Below are 19,000 nucleotides of genomic sequence, written 5' to 3'. Positions count from 1 at the left end.
ACGTGTTTTTGCTGTATGAGCATAAGCGCGTTTTTTGAAGGTGAGATAATCAATCAATTTAGAAATTTATCAGTACACCAATTTAGTCAATATATTTAATTTTTATTTGTAATATCATTTTTTAAGGTGGGATAATCAGCAGCCTCGTCTCACCTGAGCAACCGATCCTCCTAGACTCCTTAACTAAACTCCATTCTGCGGGTTATACAACGCTATACACCGGAAATTCTGGGGAGATGGATAATGTTGATAAGAAGTTTGAAAAGACTGCTACAATGGAGTCAAATTATTCGGTGCCAAAAAACGGGATACTTTTTAAGCTGTTCTTCTTCAAAAACAGTGTTGATTCGATGGCTAATTTTGTCCGAACTTCTGGACATTCGGTTAAAACGACCAGCGCCGGCGCGGTTTTAATTGAAGGAAAGATGGTGTCAAGTTACATCAGCTATATGAGCAGAAAGTTTCGGAACCTCACCTGTTTCGAGGTGGCCGGCGAGCACGTGGATAAACTGAGCGGGAGCGGCCCCATGCCGAATGTCGCATTCAGATGGGAGGGGCGATATCGGGGAGCGACAAGGATTCGTGTCATATTGGAAAGATTTGTGTCGTCAGGACTGGGAACGTTCTATCGGGAGTTTCTCAATTTTAGGATGAAGCTGGCAAGTGTGGAGGAGGACAAGGAGGGAACGAATGATAGTGGCGGCGGGTACAAATCTGAATTTGTAACTTTGAAAGGTACAAGTCAGGTTTTTAAGGTGTGCAGCGTTTTATTGCTCGTTTCTCTTGTCGTGTTTGTATGTGAGACAATTTTCCCACAATCACTGATCGCAGTTTGTATTTGAATCAGGCGTACAAGTGCAAAGGTGAAAAAGAGTAGGCTTGACTGATAATTCTGATAAAAACATATAAAAACCTAATCGGTCAATCAATGAACTACAAAACCTCTCAGTACAGCTTTGCATAGCCCGAACCAAGCATTTTCACTAATCTTTCACTGGAGACCATCAGAGACCTCTATGACAAATTTCAGCCTTTTAACGCGACCATCGAAAATCGGTATGGGTTAATCAATAGGGTCCCATCATTCAAAAAAAATTCGGAAGTTTTGACTTTCATTTTTCGAGTTTATATCATTATAGGAGTTATCTTGCCGAATTTCAGCCTTCTATAACAATATTTCAAAATCGGTGTGGGTCACCCAACCCGGTCACATCATTTGAACATTTTTCAGTTTTAATTTAATTTTCCGAGGTTTCTGCTAGAATTTCAAATATTCTGCATCAAACGCCAAAAACCAAAGGGTCCTCCCTTTGGTTTTAAAAATCCACACCACTAATAAATATGACCCCCACTGGTCTAAACCTTTTTTGATCGACCCCAAAAACTATACAGCACGTCGCATACCCAATATGCATATTTCCACCAAATTTGATGAAAATCGGTCAAGGCGTTCTAGAGTTATCGCAACACAGACAGACAGACAGACGGACAACACGGGTACATAAGCCCTTGGTTCGGGTTAAAAATCGATGGCAAATTTATTTGGTTTGCAGCTTTGAGGACAACTACGAAGCTTTTTAACTAGAAAATTGTCACTTTATTCAAGTTAGTGTATTTATTTAATTTTAAAGTAATTTCATATAGCTGGTGCAGTATTATTTTTCTATGTAGTACATTTGACATTATCAGCAGTCTCTTGTTACGGTAACTGTAAGAAAATTGGTTAAAACATATAATTTCCAGAAAATGAGAATCTATTTATTATTCCACTAACACGTGTCCAAAATTTTTCCGAGTATTATAAATAAGTACATATTTCCATAGTTTCTTTTTTGGTAGTATATCATCCGCCAGCATTTTCTTCAATGCCATGTAATGTGATCGTAAATCTATTGCTGTGTTAAATTCTAGAGATTTATAACTGTAAACCTGTTCTATCTTTTAAATCTCAGAACATATTAAAAAACTTGACATTATCACCAAGGCCTAGTTTCTCTGAAATATCTGGTCGATCGTCTTCTAATAAAAGCAAATAATAATCAGCATATTAAATAAAATATAAAAACTAAGATATGTAAGCACCCATCATTACAAAAAGGTAAATAAATAAAATCAATTATTTGGTTAGGTGATGCACATAAATTAAAACCACCGTCTTTGGGGAACTTCCATAGAATACGTGACCCAGTTAGTTGTATGTAATACACTCTTAAAGATAATATTACCTTTTTGTAAGGATAATTACCCTGAATTCTAAATTTAACTCTTTATCCAGATAACGTTACTCTGGATTTAGTATAGTTTACTTCATATAAAATTCAGAGTGCATCTACTTTTCAAAGGAAACGCTATTTTTAACTGTGTACTGTTGCACCCTTATTTTTAATAATTTTACTTGTATGATAATCCCTTTTTCCCCAATGCGTCACATATTTTAGTCTTTGGTAACATCTTTCTCCGCGACAACAACTTCATCCAGCTCGATCATATCATCAGGATTATTTCCACTTTCACCTGGTTTCTCCTCATCTTCGGAAGGCTTCTTCTTCACCTTAAATTCAATCCCAAACACGTCCCCGATACTCGGCCGGTTTTCCTCTCCTTCCGTTAAGGCGTCAAAATTAATCGTGTCCACGTTTTCAATAGCGCCATCTGCCGAATCCAGGAGGCGGCTCTGGTCTTCCGGGATCGGGTCAGGAATTGGCGTTATCTTTTTGGAGGAATGACTCGCTTTTAGCAAATTGTGGGAGGAGGCGCTCGGATGAAGTTGTGGGTCGGAGGGTGGCACGACGGCGGCGTTCTTTTCGGAGACGATCACATTGCTGGTGGAACCTTCGAAAGGGGACTCCTTGTAGGCTTCGGAGGCAACGGTGTGAGGCAACTCGGGAGGCACGATTTCATCCCAATACTGATCTTTTAGTAGTTCTGGGATCTCTTTGTGCATCCCGTCCACGATAAGGTAGCCGACCTGGAAAAATATTAAACAAGTTGAAATGAAAATTGGCGGAGGAACTTGTATCATGAAATTCTTGTGCCAAATTTGGCATAATTATTTGTACATGAAAAGTTTGCATGATTTTGCAGAAAATTTCTGTGGCATCTACTTACATGCATGTTCTGCAGAACCGTTTGTGCATAATTCTGCATGTGTAATGTATATATCGCTCTGCATGCAGTATTCCTGCCAAAAAACATTGGCCAATTTTTACAGAGAATTGTCCTGCAAATTTTCATTTGGAACTTGGAAGAGCTCAAATTTTACATTGGAGTAAAAAATATTGTCTATTTTTGCAAAATATCGAAATACCGAATTTCAATTGTCTCCGAAAAACCATTGTCGCATAATCCAAAATTATAGCTCTCACGGAAAAGTAATTTGGTTAATTTAATTTTCAAAAAATAAATAATTCGGATTTATCCAAACTCAACAAAACATTAAAAATCTCCAACGCATAATTTCCATATGTACTTGCATAGGTAAGTTATTAATAACTACAAAATCATACAATTCTCACCTGCAAATTCCTATCCACGAACCAATTAAGCTCAAAGTCATCATCATCATCTCCAAACGGGTTCAACAACGACTCCGCCGTTTTCAACCATCCCATACAAAACAGGATCTGCAATATCGTAAAAAACGGTAAAAAGATATCCAACTCATTCCACTTATCTTCTCCCCCTTCCTCCGCCCCCTTCTTGATCGCTCCTTCCCGATTAAACAATCACTGCCGGCCCATCAGACAGCTCAGAAAGTACGAATAAACCGCCAACGTGACCACCTGGGTGTACACTAAGGGCACACTTATCCAATCATAGCTTATCAACATGTTCAACTGGTCCTTTAACTTTGTCAACTCTGTCAGCAAAATGTTTGCTACGGAATCGTTCTTGATTTTATTCTCGGCGCGGGCCCGCGTCACGATTCCCGCCGCCCAGACGAGCGGGATCCAGTTGGTTTGGTACTTCTTGTGCAGGGAGGCGGCCAGATCTTGGATGATTTCTTTCTCGTTGGGGAGCAGAAGCCCGCCCTCGACGAGGTGGTCCATCGTGGGGAAACGCTTCTTGACCCTGGGGCAAATTAAGATGAAACATTGGACGATGGTGAGGTTGGCGTAGCGGATCAGGGTTCGCCGAAGGAGACGGTCCTTTTCTCGGTTCCCGCGGATGTTGGCGTTAATCCAAATCGCGAGGGTGTCTATCCATGGGATGTTTTTGAACTGTTCCCACCACCGGCCGACGACGAGGGAGACGTAGAACCCTGGAAAAAGGGGATATTTAAAGAAAGTTGTATTTTGTTGCACACTAAAAAGTCAAGTAGAGTTGCATATTAGTATTTCCTACAGAGCTGGTAATAGCTTGGTGTGAGTGGTAGATTTTTTTTAGAACATGATTTCATTACTAAAGTGTAATGGTTATCGTCATGCCGGAAGAGGCATTAATAATCAGTGAGCTGTAAAGATTTAATACCGGTTTCTTAAGCGTGTATTATTTTTTATTAAATAAAAGTATTGCAAAAAATTGAGTTTTGCATGTTGCTTAATAATTAAGTTGGGCGTTCCCAAAGGTTGCATGATATTTAGAAAATTATTTACTATGCGAACTTGAAGTGAATACCCCCATTAGTTTTTTATTACGTATGTGAAAGATTTCTACCTTTGTTCAAAAAAACTAGAGGCGAAAGTAGTTAAATAGTTCTAAATTTAATTTTTTAAAACAGACTCTGTCAGATAACTTCTCACATTTTTTCGTTTCTAAGCTTTCTTAACGAACATTAGTTTCATATTGTTTTGCAGTAAAACACAGTAAAAGGTACCCACCTAGCACGAACGAGATTGGGATAAGACTTCCATGCTTATCGCAGTAGTACGACACCTTCTCAAACATATCTTGCTGATATCTTGCTGGGGTGTTAGCAAGAAGCGATACGTCAACGTCAGTGACAAATACAGTCCCAGAAAAATTAACAAATCACGCCAGACCAGTTTGTAAATGGAACCACGCCACTTGCACAACAGTTTTAAAAAACAGCCAAACTGCAACGCCGATGAGTGGACGGAGGAAGTGTAAGTTACCGTCATTTTTAGATAAAATTATGTAAAAGTCAATTATAACGATAATTTTTAAACAAATTTACCCATGGATTTAAAGTCCCGAAATTTACCCACCCTTTTAAAAGAAAAATACCGTGATTTTGTCTTAACACGCGATAATTAGTTTTAACGTACACGGGATTGTTCTCTCTCGTAGTGGTTGAGAAAATAACACTGCCACCAATTGCGCTCTGTTGCTCACATCACGTGAGTAACATAATGATTCCCACTCTTTCATATAAACTCCACCTTCCATATTATCTTATTCCATGGGTTTAATTAAAAGTTAAATGGTTAAAAGTTAAAATAACATCAATTTCATGCTTGAATTGAATCTGAGTCTAAAGCCTATCCAAAGTTGCATTTGTCTCAAAAAGCGAAATTTGAATTTTTGTCACAAGCACCTTGCACAGGCGTAAAGTGAAATTGAAAATCTACGCCTGTGCTATTCTACCTTAAACGTTCTCTCCTCCGAATGCGACACCTGATGCATATTATAATGTGTCGATTGGCTGAATCCCTTTCCACAGGTTTTGCACGTGAACGGTTTTTCGCCAGTATGCGACCTCAAATGGATTTGAAGTTCTGTTCGATGAATGAATTTTATATCGCAAAAGTAGCAGCAGTGCAGCTTCACTTTGAGATGAGCTCGAATAACGTGATCTTCCATGTACTCCTTCCTCCTCTTGGGAGCATCATCTGGGCACTGATTGCATCGATAAATCGTGTCAGTTTTCTTCCTTGCGTTCGGATTTTTCTTAGGGTTTTCGACTTCCTCGACTGTGTAGTAGTCTGACTCCTTCCCACAAAAAATTGCGTGGCGCTCAAGTCCGATAGATTTCTTCAGTTTAATGTAACACTTGGCACACTGAATCATACCAGCCGGGACTTGGTGGACCTGGTAAGAATTACATAAATGAGCAGTGAATATGCATAAGGACAAAAAATTTATTAACCCTTTAAGCAATGAGATTATCTTCAAGAAAATGTATTAGTTCTAGGGGACCGGGATGCGTAAATATGTTGTTGTCGCCGTGCGGGAGGGGAAATCCCGTGGCATAAATAAAACTCGAAAAAAATTGAAAGATCCAAAATATAACATTGGGAAATCTCCCATTTTTTGCAAGAAAATGTTCAGATTTAACATCAGGTTGGCATAAGAGAAATTCCCAAAACTCAGAAAAGATTTTATGCCATAGAGAGAAGACTGTGAAACTAAATGAACTTCTGGGAACGAAAAAATCCACAACTTAACATTGCATATCAATTTTCTTGGCAATAAAAATTTCAAATTTAACGTTTGTTTGGCATAAGAGACTTCCCTCAACAGTGCGACAGATTTTACTATGCCAAGATGACAATTAATGACCGCCCATTAACAATGAATGTCTTACGCCCGAACCATTACAATAATTTTTCGGGACGACATTAATTTTCCTCCCGAGTTCAGTCATATTTTATACAGAAAATCCGGTTACGAGTCAAAAGATTAAAAACGATTTTCAATAATTACTTGATTTTACCTTTTGATGCGTTTTCCAATTGCTTTTCTGATTAAACTCCTTTCCACAAGTGTCACAACTGTACAACATTTCTTTCGTGTGACTTCTAACATGATTCTCCAAACGGGCCGGGGTAGCGAAACTTTTTCCACACAATTTGCACTTACGCGGACGTCGATTTGTTGCAAAGTGGAGACGGATGTGCTTATGTTTATCGACACGAGGAATGTCTTCACAGCAAATATCACACCGAAAGACGGTTTTCTTGCTATTCACATTTTTCATGTTGGATTCGTATCTGAAATAAGTTAAAGATTCGTGCACACTAAATAATTTGGGGATAAATCTTCATATTTCGTTTTTTTTTACTTATTTGTCATTGGTGACAAAACGTCTGCTTAATTATTACCCAAAAATAGCGGATTACAGGGTGTTAATAAAGTCCGATCCCATTTTTCCTGTAAAAAAGTGAAGGCTAGTATAAAAAAAAACTACCCGTGATACTTACAAAAAATGTTCGACATATTTACCTTAGTATTTGGTCTTGTTACCATTTACTTTAACCATGCCCTCAACTCTTTGTTTAAGGCTCTGTGCTAATTTTTCCAATGTGCCTCTGGAAATCGAATTCCATACATCTTGAACTTTTTTTTACTAGCTCTTCCCTCGTCCGGGGTTGTGGCTCTTTGTATACATTTTCCTTAAGTATGGACCACTGGTTCTTCAGGGGATTCAAATCTGGGCCGTTAGCGGCCCACACCCCCTTGCTCCAGACCGTTGAAACTTGCGTCTTGATGAGACTCAAACTCGCTTTTGCTGTATGGGCTATAGCACCATCCTGCATGAAAACTATTTTTCTTTCATTCGGAAATATTTCCTTGTTCCCCATGCTATCGAAATAGATAGGTAATATTTTTTCCATATAATGCTTTGCATTGACTGATTGGCCTTTTGGTATGATATGTAGAGGGGTCACGCAACGTGCACAAAATCCACCCGCTACCATAACTTTAAGCCCGAATTTTGGGATCGCTCTTGATGGTACATCCGATTTGTTTTCTGTCCTGTAACGAACATTTTGTTGGTTCAATTTTGGATATAGTTCAATAATAGATTCGTCAGTCCAAAGGATGGGACTGCGCAATTCTGCACCAAGTCTTTTTTCACTCAAATGGGCACTTTTCTGAAGGAGTTCTTCAAATTTCAGACGGTCATCGATATATTTTTGTGACATGAGAGGTTTTTTTGGTTAGTTTGTAAGCTGTGTGACCCCACTTCGTAGTTTTCACAAATTTTTGCACGGTCACACAGTTAATTTGCTTCTTCTTCTCTTTATAGCGTTTTGAGTCATTTAACTCCCTTGCTCAATTACGTAATGAACTACCGGTTTTCTTGCAAAGTCTGTTTTTAATCATTCTTTTTGTGGTAGGTGACACCTTTCTGGGTCGCCCTGGTCGCTTTTTGTCGTGGACAAAATTTTTATTCTTCCATTTCCAAACAGTTCTGCGGCTGCAGCCCAATTTTTGCACAATTTCTGTAGGTTTAAGCCCCTGCTGATGCAATGTTTGTATCTCAACTCTAAGATGCTCATGACTTACACGTTTAGTTGTTCCTCCCATGGTAAAAATTTGAAATAAATAACTTCACTGGTTCAAAAGTTCCAGCTGAATTTGTAACAACCACGCTCCAAAAAATGCATGGGATCGGACTTTATTAACACCCTTTATATTAGTACCTCCGCGGGGATGACGAATTTTTTCTAAATTATTTAGAGGGTACTGTAGTTCCCCACTTTTGCGCATTGATTACACGTTTTTTGCACCAACGGAAAATATGTAAGTTAAAAACTCAGGTCTGTTTCACTGGGGGACGCACCTAAATTACGTAACGCGGAATGCGATTTTTGTTCGCCCACCTGTTGTTCCGCTCCCAAAAAACCTGTCGTTACGAACTTCTACGGTTTACGAAACGTTACGAAAATTTAAATCGAAAAAATAAAACATCAACATTCAAAACACAAAAAAAAATATTTATATTTTAAATGCCGGAATAAAGTGTAAAGTAGTAAATAAAGCTGGGACAGCTCAGAATTTCTGAGTCAGAAACCAATCTTGTAAAACCACGTAATTTGTGAAAATTGAAGTTCTGTCGAGAAAATAGAGTTGTCTATTTTGTGTTAGCTTGAAGCCCCGATCGGTTAAAGATGGTAAATTACCATAGGAAATGGAACTTTTCAACTTTATTTTTCTACATTTTAATTTTTTTAATTTTATAACTTTTTGTGTTTTTTTAAATTTAAATTTGTAAGTCCCCACTTCTCTTGAAGTGCGACGTAATTTACGTGATTATTCGCGTACTTACTTAATTATACGTGAATAAATAAAAATTGTGAATACACGATTTTTTACATGAAAGTATTTTCTAAATAACGGCGTCACATACATTCGGTACATGGTTTTTGACTAATTTTTCGATGCACTAATTATAAAAAACGTATTTAAAATATTAAATACTTGAGTATATTCAATTAATTACATAATTAACTCAACAAAAATATACCCAATTCCCATTTTCTTCATGTCAAGCCAACTTAAATAGTTGCTTAACCAATAACCTACATATCTAATTAAACGTTACCTTATTGATTAAACCGAACTAGCTTATTTAATTTTAATGGATGTAGTGAAAATCGCCGTTAAATATTTATTTCTTAGGACAAGTCAATCCTTCAGCCGGTATTAAGTCAGAGAAGTTTACTTCCAGCGAGAGAGGGCGAGGTGAAGAGCAACAAAGGTGAAAATTCATAGGCAAAATGCTTCGTATGCAAATGCACCGAATATGTAAATCTCTCACCACAACGGGAAATTTTGCATGGGAAAAAACTAATAAATCTCAATAAATTATAGCGTCCGGAATTTAGATTGTTATCGATTATTAAACCATAACATCAAAATTGCTGTAGCATGATGGCCACCATCTTAAAATCATGTATTTAAAAAGCCAGAACTTTTACGAATGTATGTATGTGTACAATATAAATATTACTAACTTATTCACAAGTTATTCAAATACTTGATAATATCTAATATTTAAATAATTCGAGAACAAAGTATTTCAGTTCAGAAATATGTGTTTTCTCACCAATTATTCCATGACGCATCAATGCATGGAAAGCTTCCATTGGAAACTTATAAATATAAAGAAGTGAAATATAGAACTTGTATAAAGTTTACTTGTCGGAACGGCGACAAGATCTAGCTTTAGCAAAAGCTAGATAAAGATCTAGATAAAGCAAACAATTTAAAACACATTACGAGGATATTGAGTCGATATTATGGACGGCGTTTAAGCAAAATTAATATTTGGAAATCACCTTTGTCCCGACATTATGTGCCAAACAATATCAATAATTCAATTGTAGAGATCCGCAATCAATTTATGCAAAATATTTGCAAAGCGTGGCCCTTTAAATATATACCACTCGACGGAATTTCTTTGCCTTTTTGTTTATGTAACCTCAAGTACAGTATAGGTGAAATATATAAAATATATTTTATATATTGTCTATATATGCATATTGTCTATTTTATCTGCCAATTCTGCTCCACTGGTGCAAAATTATGCTAAAAGCACCATTACAGGGTGAGCTACTTCTAACGTTACAACGGTTTATTATATTCAAAATTGAGCAAATTAGATTTGTTGTTATTTATAGTGTACGTATGCACGCACAGGTAGGTGTAAGAGGACAGCCCGTAAATTTTCATTACATATTAACAAAAATTTTGAATTGTGATATTTATTGATTATACAACTCTAACCTCTGAAGTTGTGGAACATTGCGTCAAAATTCTTAACATGGTGAGTTTCAGGGGCAAAATGTCTGGATTAATGGAATAAATATGTCTTTTTCAACCAATGTCTTTCTAAATCCAATGGAACCACTACGGTTGCCATATCGTCATATCGGGGATCTTTCTGACCCCTTAGTCGTCCTATGTTCCTGATCACCCGTCCTTCTCCATCTCTTTATCCGTGTATTTGACAGTGTCGATTGCCGTTAACCGGCGCGATATCTTTTGTTTTTTACTTCCCATATAACTTACGTTCTGGTTATAGTAGTGCTCCGGCTTGGTTATGCGGCGACGGAAATCAAAACGCCGATTTTTGGAACACCCACCCACTTCATCCCTATCCTACTCATGCCATGCTAAACAGGAGTAAGATAAGCGATTTAAAACCATCCAGCCACCTTTTCGATGACATAAAAAATGGATTTTCCCTTTTGAACTTTTGTAGTCTTACAACATGCCAAATGATCTGCATACTGGCCAAGATACCGCATAACACCTATTACCATCCTCCCGATCACAAACTTGCACTCAACCAACAAACTTACGACCGCCACAGCGATAACAGTGGCACATAAAGCGAGAACGTAAAACAATGCGGGAAATGCTTCCTCCTTCGAATTAAAAATTTGGACGTTTGACTGTCTAAAATTGGAAGTGAATTTCAAAAACAATTTTGTCGACAACCCTTCACCGAAATGATCCAGGACAAATAATTGTTCCCGCATACTGCCCAGTAATTCCCATCGCTCATTAATCCCCGATTCCGTCAATTTCAAAATCACTGCGGAAATCCGTGCTGATATATAGTTCGGGGTGCCCAAAGTCATCTTGTGGGACTGGAAGGGGACATCCGGCGGGCTGTCGATAACCAACCGCTTTCCAATTGTCTTTAGTGGCGCGGTGAATGTGGCAAGGACACTGGCTTCATCCATAATTGCGAACGTATCTCTTGTCGGAATTTTTTTGGATTCATTTAACGTGATTATTCCCGAGTTTGAAATTGTGCGCACTATCGCAAGCAAATTGTACTTCTTGTAAGAAATGTAGACCACCCGTTGTGCAAATTTTGACAGAAATGAGGCAAATTGATCGTTACCATTGGTCCTAAAGGAGTGCAGAAGTGGGGGTAGAATAAATCTTATAAGGGAACCATGACCATCCGGTATTCTGTCGCTGTGCGCTGTTGCGGTGGTAATTGTTGTAAGATTAGATTTCACTAAATGTTCCAAAGTTTTAGGGACAGCGGGAAAGGGTGTCACCGTCAAGTCGGACGTGATCGAGCCATGATACAAATTTTGCATGAGTATGTAACACCCAAAAAACCAGACGGTCAAAATCGGAACAGCTTTTCTCTCTTTTTTCAGCGATTTCACGACATCTCCGCCACTCTGATTGAGCAAGATTGACATAAATTGAATCAAGTCGTGAATAAATAATAAACCATATGTTGCCCTGTTTTCAGGGAGATTGAGCGTATCTCGGTGAAGTTGAACAAGCAGGGTTATCAGGAGGCAAAAGGTGAAGATTGAGGCCCACGTGGAAGAATCAAAAGGGGTAAAAACGTTTCCAAAACTACTCTCTGCCATGGGAAATTGAGTGACTATGGAAAATCTAAACTTTTTAAAATCTATCATGTACAACACTCTAACACCGCTTTCGTAATGTTTCTTTAAAGTATAATCGCTTAAAATAAAACCGAAACCGATTCCCAACCCGACGGTTTCTAGTATAATGATAGGATCCTTGACATTTTCTATGTGTATCGTCGTGAAATTTAGTTGTGTTCCGATCATATGGCTCGCACAGTATTTTAAAGACTCATTGGCGCGGAACTTGCTTAGGGACGGGCCACAAGAAGTTGTTTTGTCAAAAATTGTAATTTCTGCACCATACACAGAGTACGCAATGAGTAAGATATTTCCCTGCATGTCGATCTCGTTTTGACGGTGCCAAATTGAGTTGATCATATCGAACGAGAAAATATGCTTATTGATTGATGCAAAATTGCGACATGGAAAGCACGGAATAAAAATTTCATCTTTGCCGAAAGATATTATCTTTGAAGTCCCTCTAACATTGAAAAGCTGCTCAATGTAGTGGAAAGAGTGAGATAGAAGGACAAAGATGTATTCCGTTTTAAACTTGGCAAAAACATTGGCCAATAATAATGATAGGTTTGAAATAACTAATATTTTTGGACGAGAGGATCGTTGAATATGGTTTTCGCTAAGAATGAAGGATGTGGAATTTGCGGGAGGGTTAAAATTTTGTATACTTTTAACACTCTGATGGTACGAAAGGGGTAAGAAATTTGGTAGGCAGCTATCCTGCCCCTTGGCCTGGATGAAATAGAGGTCAAACTTATCGATGGATATAGTGTTCCTAATCCCCAGGGCCAGAGCAGTAAGTAAAATCAAGTAGGGATACATTTTATAGGCCGTGAAGTATGTAAAATTCTTCAAATTTACAGGTTTTGTTGTCACGATGTTTCAAGGAATCGAGTCTAATGTGACTAGGGATTGACGTCAGGTTAGTGCAAAGAAAAACATGTTAGTATGATTTATTAATATATCGAGTTTTTTGTATATAATAAACCGTTGCAAACGGAAGGTAGGAAAGAGGTGAAAACGGACGGAATTGTTATTATGGCACACACGCCATCTTGCTACACTTTCCCTTATTTTATATCATTGTCCCACATTACCCAACCCGCGCCTCATTTCGCCCAAGCGTGGTTTGAAAGTATTTAACCGGATTCATTGTCGACAAACGAGTCGTCGACACCTTATTGGCCGACAAACAACTGGTCGCCAGTCCTAACTGGTCAACAACAAACCAGTCGACACTAAATATTAGTTTACAGTTTACAAATTTACATTTACTGAAAAGCTAACTTCTGTGCTCTTAATTTATATAAAACATTTGAAAATGTTGGAAAACAGCTTGTGAAATAATTCATAAGTTGTGATGTACTCAATCCAAAATTTTGAACTTTGGCGATTGTGACCTTTTAAACAAATTTTTGGACCATCAAAATTATGGTCAAAGCTTTGCGTTCAAAATAGTAAATACCAAACGTAAAATCAGCATTTTTTATCCGTATATAATTTTTAGTACATAATTTTTAATTTAGGGATGAACCAATAATTAGTTTATCCTGAGTGACCTAACTTCGCCTAATATTAATTTGGAAACAAATTAAATTAATTTCTTAATTTTTTTAAAGTGTGGAATAATCTTGTTAATCCCAAGATTTTAATTCTTTTATTTTTATTTCTTTGAATTCTTTTATTTTAATTCTAAAGTGTACATATGTGTAAATATGTAAATTCGGTACTATCAATAAAATTAAGCATTTGTCCACTTAACATTCATTGCAGGTACCTTTTACGTGTCGACCAATATTTTTCCGACTAGACAGTTAAGATTGGCGTCCAGAATACACTGTCGACCAATATGCAGTGTTGACTAACTTGTCGTCGACCAATTAAGACTGGCGACAAATTTTTTGTCGACGACTCGTTTGTCGGCCATCAGTCACCAACCAATTAACCATACAGATACATACATTTTAATAGAGATGTGACATAACAAAACTCATTGCCTACTTTTAACCCCGTCACGGTCTCGGGATCCTCGGAAATCGAATTAAAGGCAATTTTTTTAATCCTTGTCAAACTACAAAAAAATCGACCGTTTTGACCTTTGAGCTCATCAAAGTGGCCCCGTTAACTGATGACCTACAACGCCCATAATTGAACTTGAGAGTTCCTATAAAATTAGAAACACGTTGGTCAAAACCGCTCGTCGTAATGTCGCACACGTTCTAAAGTTAATATGGATATGAGCGGACAGACAAGGCATTCGCATAAAGGGTTTTCATCCCTTAGTTAGTTATGAAAAAATTAAACGAATAACATGCACTCTTAGAAATCGTTATGTGCGCCTAGTGTAGTAATGTAAGTTAAGAATTTTACACTAGCTGTTGATAGTAATGTTCTTCACCACCTGGCGAAAATTGGCTACCGTTATGGTAAAAGGTATTACCGTAAGGTTTCACATACCTATTTATAATTATAACTTGAAAACAGTAATTAATATTGTATGTACCACACGGTATTGTTTTACTACTGGATTTCTTAGATTGCACAACTATGGTTGACCTATGAACATGCACTCTTCGGTATTAAATAGAGGCAAATTAATTTTGCATGTCATTCCGCATATCGGCGAACAGAGAGGCAAACTTTAAGATAGGCGTTAACCAATTTTTACAAAAATATACATAAGTTTCGTGAATCACGAATCAGCAATGTATTAGGCAGGGGAAATCGTTGCATGTAAAAAGCAATGGAGCATAATAGAATTCTTATAAATGAATAGCTTAGGTGAGGCACAAATAAACTGTTAAATCATAGTACAATTTATAATTTTAAGCACAATATCATCACAAATGTCGTCACAGATTAACGAAAATTGATTTTTGCATGTGAAGTCTTACTTCATAAGTCGTATATTGTGCTCATTTTAGAATAGGTGGGAACCCTTGACTCGACTGGCACTTCGGAAGTTTCACTTGTTAGTTAAATGAGGCAAACTAACTTACAATTAGTCCAACTCAATACTGGGAACATTTAGTTTATTAGTTTCCTGAACGCGCTGCTTTAGCAAGGTGATTCAGTTGGCGGTTTAATTTTAACCGTCCAGAAATTTTCTCCCCTCGTTCATCGTCTGCTCGCTTACATGCATACACTCTTATCAAAAATCCACAAAAACTCATAACCGTGCTCCAGTGTTAATGAATGACTCCGCTGCTTGAAGAAATTATATCCGCGGCGGAATCGATTTATATCCAATCCGGTTAAGTCATATAGTGCCACTGGCACCGCCCTGAATTGATTTGGGTCCGATTTTATTTTGAGTGTAGATATTCCTCACTTTATTAAATGTACATAATTAGTTGGATTTGTCTTGTTAAGGACTTTTACAGTAAAAATTGCATGATTAACAACCCGTTCGATAATTGATAATCTAAACACGGTTACGAATAAATTATCTATTAACTGCACTCTAAACAAAATTTTAATGAATCATTACTACGCGAAGTGGATATATGACTTTACCGCGATAGTAATGATTTGGTATTAAGGCAATACTATATGGTAAAAAAAGTAATATAACTTAGTATTAAAATTATTACCAAATGGTGTTATTTTATTACTGAATCAATACCAACATTGTGTAAATTTTTAATTCCGTCACGGTAGAGTCATATATCTACTCCGCTTGTTTTTTTATTACCAAGTTGCTAAGAGTGTGGTGTGGTGACTTAATGTGTATCAAATAATAATGAGAATGTTGAGGTTGCATTAGAGTTCAAGGACCTCCAGGAAAATCTATTTATATCACGAAAGCGAGCGAAAGAGGACCGAAGGTGGAAAATATCTTGTTTTTAGCACGGTCAAAATCAAAGCGTTTTCGCCAACTTCAACCCTATTTAAAAGTAGATACCCTTGATTTTTTTGCGCATTCTAAAAATAGATAAACTAAATGTTCCTAGTATCGAGTTGGACTATCAAACTCGCATGACCAAAGATGTCTGTGTGGTACGAAGCACCATCATAGATTGGAGACCAGATTATATTATCTGATATCTGTTACCGTTTGAGTTTAATACTTTACTACGTATTAATACGTAGCAACTTTACTAATTCCTCAAGTTGTCTTAGTCGAATTTGCGATAACCATATCACACCTTTGCATTGTTAGTTTGCCTCACCTAAAAAAACAATTGTCGTCACGGGAGCAGCGTTGCCCTTTTTAATACTGAACATCCATCAGTCTTGGACATGATCCTGAATATTATATTATCTATTATATGTTAGTTATATGAAAATTGAAGTAATGCTATGTACATCGCAGTCTTTGCTGTCAAATTTAAAAGGTTAAACATGCATGCATGCATGTTTCAGTAAAATAGACATGCGAAGAAAGTCGCTAAGTATGACATGGTCGTGCCGTGTTTGTAAGTCCTCTGACAACTTTAATTTTTTATGGTAGTTTAGTTGATTACGATATTGGAGTGTTTGTGGAGACATGGTGGATAAATTGAATGTTGCTTGATACTATTCACAGGTTTGAAACATTTTCATAATTTGCAACCAGGCCGTAAGAATTTTAGTAGAATATGACATACTAAAAGCTAAATTAGCCATTTCATATGAGACAGAGATGAGACGAGCTGAGACGAGTTACAATTTTGACCACACATCCATCTCGTCTCGCAATATAGTGAGATACCACTTCCTGGAAGATATTAAAAGGGAAACGAATATCCGGCTTTAGTATGATACGAAAATGTGACAATAGATCTCCTAAAACGTATTATTAGCTCGGTGTTGAGCTATATCCGTCCAAATTTATTTGCACTTAAAATAAAATACATCCTGTTATTGACGTAAGATTAAATACCAGCACGCCAATAAATTTCAAGGATTGGCACAACTATTGCTCACAATTAAGCCTGCAAGGCATTAAACAACACTTCACAACCCTAAAAATGTCACCATTTTTGCTAATAATATTCGCCCCCTTCTCCTTCGTCCTGGCAAAAATTATACCCAATCCAACCCCGACAAACTTAGGGTCTCGATTTTATCAGGCCCTCGTGTCGTGTCCATATATCTACCCTGGAACTTTTTTGTCATTTTGCCAAATTACGTCATAATTTACATGCGTCATGAATGATGACGTATAAACTATGGGGGAAAGTTGAGGTTAATTTTGGGGGGAGGGGGTGTGATTTCCATGATAATTTATGACTAGATAATTGATGCTAAATATAATTTATTACTAGGACACGATAAATTACTTTCATACAAGAGTAACAATAATTTCAACCGGAATTTGTTAAGACAGAAAAAAATTTGAACTGGATGAGATTCTCAGGGTTTGTATAGCTGATTTTTCTGAGCTCAAATTCTAAAAAATAACTCGGTGTGCGATTTTTAGCGCGAAGTGGGGTGAATATTTTTGAATGCGGTTTTCACCAAAAGTTTCCTAATTTTTATGTCTACAATGGTTTTCGAGCGTTTTTTGAAATTCCCAAAGGAAAATTCCATGTGCGACTAAAGTAGCGACAGGGACTTTCGGGATTCTGGAATTTAAGAATTTGGAAATTTTGAGAAAGTTATGGGAATAACTTTGTAGTTAACTTTAACTACAAAGTTAACTTTGTATTTAACTTTCTTTTAAATTTTGGAAGAGACTTTTGGGACAGCCATAAGCACAATGTGTTGTCCCAAAAGTCTCTTCCAAAATTAATTATTTCAATTCCTTCTAGCTCCTTGAAAAAAAATCGGAGACAAAAACAATTTAGCACGTCACCCCCTAGTTTTGCACGCTTTATTTAATAAAAATTATATCAGAGCGTTAAAAAAATTATTCGGCATGGTACGAGTGCAGAAGGATAGCACATTTGATTCCCCCATTTGAATAACATTGTCCCAGAAGTTTCTTCCTTACGTGCTATCCTTTTGCTCTTGGCTGTGCTAAACTAAATCAGCATAAACACTAACGTTCTACTCGGGATTTAATTAATATAAAATTAAACTGCAGAGTACATTTATTTTTCAAAAAAGGTTAACCTTATTATTAAAATGTAATTCAGCTTTAATTAAGAGTTTAAAAACTAATCTAAGAATTACACACTTTCTTCGCCCAATCACTACTAAATTTACTATGGGTACAGTATGGAGTGTATTAATTAGTAGTGGATCAAATTAAATTCTTGTTTAGAGGAGTACACAGATTTTAAGAAATATGAATTTTTTAAGAATTACTGTTTAGCAAATTTTTTTTCGTCAGCTGGAGGAGTTTTTAGTTTTTGGTGCGAATTTGCCCCGAGCCTTTGTTTCCCATCCACGAATGATATTAATGAAAGAGTGAGAATGTGCAAATCTGAAAATTGGGGACGCTATGTAAAAACTCTATGAATGGTAGTGATATTCAAACAAGTTGTAAAAACAATTGCAAACTTTTGAAATTTCAGCAAACCAGCCTTGGAGATGAGCAAGTTCGCAAATTTATTTATAAATAAACGCAAATATATGACTTCGCAAATCTCAGAAATCTTTCTAAAAATGCCTATTTCGGTGTTTTTTTTCATGGATTTCTGTAATATCACAAATTAGCATAATTTAGGCGTCGAGAACCACACCCCTTGAGGGTCGAGTTTTTAAATTACCAATGTTATATCCGAACAGGCCTTATCTTACTTTGATATTCATATTTCAGTTTACAGGCGAACTTTGCATGAACAATTAACTCTTTGTAATTTTGGAATTGCAGCTCGGACTAGTCTTTATTGTGCACATATGACTTTTTATAATTATTACTCTGAGTAATTTACTCATATCTTTATATTAAAACAATTATTGTAATCGAACGTTATAATGGAGCAGATAAACCCTGATTTTGGTTATCGCGTGTTATCTCAAATATTTCGTCATGTTGGCAAAACTGATTTACATATTGTAAGTATGTACTTATA

The 19,000-nt window shown here is 36.8% G+C and overlaps 1 pseudogene; it reads right to left on the bottom strand.

The window, feature by feature from the left end:
• Positions 1-1,595: 1,595 nt before the first annotated feature.
• Positions 1,596-5,541, bottom strand: LOC110862505 (annotated as a pseudogene).
• Between the last annotated feature and the right edge of the window lie 13,459 nt (positions 5,542-19,000).

The sequence above is a fragment of the Folsomia candida genome, unplaced genomic scaffold, assembly GCF_002217175.1.
Source record: "Folsomia candida strain VU population unplaced genomic scaffold, ASM221717v1 Fcan01_Sc059, whole genome shotgun sequence".
Classification (NCBI taxonomy): Eukaryota; Metazoa; Arthropoda; class Collembola; order Entomobryomorpha; family Isotomidae; genus Folsomia; species Folsomia candida.
The sequence above is the reverse complement of the archived record's forward strand: the minus strand, read 5'-3'. Positions and strand labels throughout refer to the sequence as shown.